Source organism: Erinaceus europaeus, chromosome 11 (genome assembly GCF_950295315.1).
Source record: "Erinaceus europaeus chromosome 11, mEriEur2.1, whole genome shotgun sequence".
In the NCBI taxonomy this organism is placed as follows: domain Eukaryota; kingdom Metazoa; phylum Chordata; class Mammalia; order Eulipotyphla; family Erinaceidae; genus Erinaceus; species Erinaceus europaeus.
Window position 1 is genome coordinate 64802507 of NC_080172.1, and position 4929 is coordinate 64807435.

The following is a 4929-nucleotide window of genomic DNA, read 5'->3' on the forward strand; positions in this document are numbered from 1 at the left end:
CAATCATAACGTGCTAGGTCAAAGCCGGGTTGACGCTTGCAGGGGTCTGTGATGAGGTGTTTGTTCTTTACCTCAGCTGACTGCCAACTCTGTTTCCAAGAGACTGGAACAGAGAAGTTCAGTGTAGGCGTAGGGGACCAGATTGGGTGATGAGACGTCAAGCGTTGAACAGGGTGGGCGAAGATATCCACGTATATTGGCAGGTCTGGTCGAGCGTAGACGTGGGAAATGAACTTAGATGATGCCGCATCCCGACGAATATCTGGCGGGGCGATGTTGCTAAGAACTGGCAGCCATGGAACCAGGGTGGAATGGATGGTTCCAGAAATTATCCTCATGGAGGAATATAATTTGGAATCGACCAAGTGGACATGGGGGCTACGGAACCATACTGGGGCACAGTATTCTGCAGTGGAATAGCATAATGCCAGAGATGATGATCGTAGTGTGGAAGCACTCACGCCCCATGAGGAGCTGGCCAGTCTTGCAATGATGTTATTCCTCACGCCCACCTTTGCTGCAGTTTTTATGAGATGTTTGTGAAATGACAGAGTGCGATTGAGAGTAACGCCAAGATAGACTGGCTGGGCTTCATGCCGGATTCTCGTATCGCCAAGCTGCACATTAAGCTCACGTGAGGCCGAGGCATGGTGTAGATGGAAAACAGATGATACCGTTTTAGCAGTGCTAAGAATTAGTCGCCATTTTTTACAGTAATCAGATATCTATGTTATTGTGACCTAGGTCCTCTTCTGAAGAAACTTAGTGTACAATTGGTGATGATATAAGAAGAGAGAACAATACAGTTTTCAGAATGGTCATGCATTCAACTGACACAAACTGGGCCTCAAAAAATGGGAAGCATTTTCCTTGGGGAAAGAGAGAGGATACCCCTGAGTCTACAGGAGCAAAGGAAACCAGCTAACTGGAGACTATACAAGCTCAGCGATTATAAGAATAACCATAATAGGGGAGTCGGGCTGTAGCGCAGTGGGTTAAGCGCAGGTGGCGCAAAGCACAAGGACCGGCATAAGGATCCCGGTTCGAACCCTGGCTCCCCACCTGCAGGGGAGACGCTTCACAGGCGGTGAAGCAGGTCTGCAGGTGTCTATCTTTCTCTCCTCCTCTCTGTCTTCCCCTCCTCTCTCCATTTCTCTCTGTCCTATCCAACAACAACAACAACAATAATAACTACAACAATAAAACAACAAGGGCAACAAAAGGGAATAAATAAATAAAATAAATATTTAAAAAATCTTTAAAAAAATAATAACCATAATAATATAGTTTGGACATTTAAAATACCTCTGGAAGTGGGAGGTGGTAAAGCCTGTCACTTGTGTGCCTGAGACCCTGATTTTAAGCCCTGGAATTCCATAAAATGACTGGACAAGGCTCAGGTTTCTTTCTCTCTGAAAAAAAAGTACTAGTTAAAATGATTTACAAAATAGCAATAAAATGTCTCACACACATAACACATATACATGCTGACCAGTTAAAATAGCTTATAAAATGCTCCATATATATGGCATACTTATATGTCTAATTAGTTTATCTATATACCATTTCATTCTTATAGCAACCTAAAGAAACCAGTAATAATGTCATTCCATTTAGCAGATGAAAAAACTGAAGTTTTATGGTCCCACTGCAAGTATATAATGGAGAAAGTATTCTGATCCAGACTGCCTGACTCCAGAGTCCTCACTCTTAGCAAATGAGTAAAATGGAAAAGAAAGGGGGGGGGTGGAGACTCAAATGTGCTTAGGTAGGCAGGGTAGATAAGCAGAGGAGGATGTCCAGGGTCTCCAAGAAGGCCCCTCCAGGAACATGACCTCATTAGGACTCTTGAGAGAGAGGTAGGGACAAGCCCTCCAGACAAGGCTGCTCATCAGTGTTGGATTTCCCCAATGACTTTCCTTCCTGAATCATCACTTCTAAAAGCTACTTGTCTTGAAAAGAAGAAATGAATTTGCTCAGTTTTATTCCTCATCTTTGGATAACATACAGAAGCCACTTAGAGCTTAATATTAACACTGTACATCAATGTCGACCTGCTCTAAGTGGCGCATGTCACAGTTCAGCCATCTGCAAACTCTAAATGTTAGATGATCTTGGTTCCTTCCAGCCACTGAGGCCAGAAATTCAATGGCAAGCCCTTCAGTCCTCAGTTCAGAATTCTTACAAGATGATGTGTGTCAGGGCTGTCTGGCAGGGAGACCAGACAACCTGCCCTATCTCTGTCACCCTGTGTGAACAAATGTTAGCTCTGCAGCTTGGCAAATAACAATAATAATAATAATAAATAAAATTTTATATATATATATATATATATATTTCAGTTTATTCCCCAGATATGTCAATACTCCAAGAACCCATAGTCCTTAAAAGGATGAAAGGTGGTTTTAGAGTTCTAAGCTGCCTTCCCCTTCCAACCATGCCTCCAGTGCTGGCTGTTCTTTTTTCTGCCTTGTACTCTCTGTCTCTTTCTGTCTTTCTACTTACATGCTGCCATAGATCCATCCTTCTTACCTGGCTAGCTTTTCCCTTGGGGGTACTCATTTTCTTCCACTACCCCCATCTCCCCCTGTGCTTTTTTTCTCTGTATCTCTGGCCCTGCTTTTCCTAGCTAGAACCATTCATGATCTCTTCTGTCCTTGTTTCTTTACTGAGGTGTAACTTACACACAGTGAAATGAACACATCTTGGTGGACAACTCAATGGATTTTAATACAGATGTATGCCCATGTGACCACCACCCAGATCAAGACCTGGAATATCTCTCTCCAGTACCCCAGTAGGCACCTAGGGCCTCTTCCTTAACTGAATGGGTGCCCTTTGTTCTAATTTCTATGATGATCTTCCTTGAATTTCCTCTAAATTAAACCACACAGGGACCTGGTGGTTGAGTGCATGCATTACCATGCTCGAGGACTTAGGTTCCCAGCTGCACAGGGGAGGGGGAATTCATGAATGGTAAAGCAGTGCTATGCACCTCTCTCTCTCTCTCTCCTCTCTCCACTCTCAATTTCTATCTCTATCAAAAAATAAAAAAGGAAAAGTAATTAAAATGACTGCGGGGAATGGTGGATTCATTGTGCAGGCACCAAGCCCCAGCAATAACCCTAGTGGCAATAAAAAAAAAAAAAATTAAAATGGGGTCCAGGCAGTGGTGCACCTGGTTAAGTGCTCACGTTACAATGTACACAGACCCAGGTTCAAATCCCTGGTCCCCACCTGCAGGAGGAAAGCTTGATGAGTGGTGAAGCAAGTCTACAGGTCTCTCTCTCTCTCTCTCTCTCTCTCTCTCTCTCTCCCTCTCTCTCTCTCTCTCTCTCTCTCTCTCTCTCCTCCTCCTCCTCTCAATTTCTCTCTGTCTCTACCCAATAATAAATAAAAAATATGTTTAAAAAAGTAAATAAAATAAATGACATCACACAGATATGTCATGTCTAGTTCCTCATCATGGTCCTATTGTAAGGAGGTAACATATTCACTCTGCCTGGTCCCTATGGAGACCCACAGCACAGAGACTTTGGGCTTGACCTGGCTCAAGAATCCTCTCTGGAAGCATGAACTGGCTTTCAAAGCCCCTGACCCCTCCCCTACTCCTTGAATTGTGGTCTGTTTTGAAGGGATGTTCTGTCCCTCCCTGACAAAGCCTTTGGCTCCCTCATGTCCCAGATGTCCTCAGCTTCCCTTCCTGTCTGTTTTAAAATGTGAAGAGCCACAAATCAGCCTATGGGATTGCAAGCCAGGCCTACTGACTCCATAAATTTCACTTTCTACTAAGTCTCATCTCCATGGCTTTACCACCAAGGCCAGCAGGCAATTTGCTGAAGCCCACTCCCGTGCCCCTGGAGCTGCTTGTTTCTAGAGCACATTTCCCTGAAGGGCCAGGAGAGCTGTCCAGGGTGCTTCCTGAGGCTGTACATGGGAGCAATAGCTACCCCAGCCCCAAATTGACTTTCCCTTCTTAGAAAGCTCATGAGATTCCAGGGAACCTGTAATTCCGTGGCTGGCACCCTGAAATGAGAGAGCAGGCTCAGACACAAAAAATCCTGGGAGGAGAGGAAACATAGCAGCACATTATATGCAGATGATGGCCTTCTATTTCTTTCCTCCCCATTAGCAAAGACATTTAACACTTGCTAACAACTGACAGAGAAATCTTTTCTTGGAAGACACTTGAGAGAGGGGGAGGAAATGGATGGCTTTTATAGCCCTGGGGAGAGGAACACAGGTAGAATCCATCCAGAGCTCCCCTTAAATGCCATAATTTTGCAAAAGCAGGCCCTTTTCTCAGCGCCCTGCCCACCCCCACACACAGACCTAGATGAGCAACATATTGTCCTTAGATCCAGTAAAGAAACCACACCCATGAGGCTTGGGGAGGGAGTGAGAAGACACACAGCACAATGCCCCCAACCCCAAGCACTCCTACCCTCTGTCACCTGGGACCTCCTATTCTGTTGAGAGGGCCACCTTGTCACCGAAGAGTGTGCATTTGAGAGGGAAGTAAGAATTTTCACAGGTGTTCAGGTCTTGTAGAAATAGGTGTATTGCCTGCAGGTGCGGACAACATAATTCATCTGAGCCTTAATGTTCAGGCTAATTGACTCACATTCTCCCAAGCATGTGCAAGAGCCACTGGTAGGAAAGGAGCACTTGGGGCCTGCCCCACACTCATAGTCAGAGTCTGGGTGACAGCCTAAGGTTATTCCAGCCATCTCTGTGGCTCCCACACCCAGTCCCCAGGGGAAAAAAAAAACACCTTTCATCACCATGGCCCTCATGGGATGAAATCAAGTGTGAGTTTGCCCCTTGTCTCTCCACTGGTCTCCATTTAACCCCATCTCCACCACCAACTTCTTCCTGACTAGAGAATCCTTGACAGAAATTTATGTACTCTATAGTACCTGCTCTGAG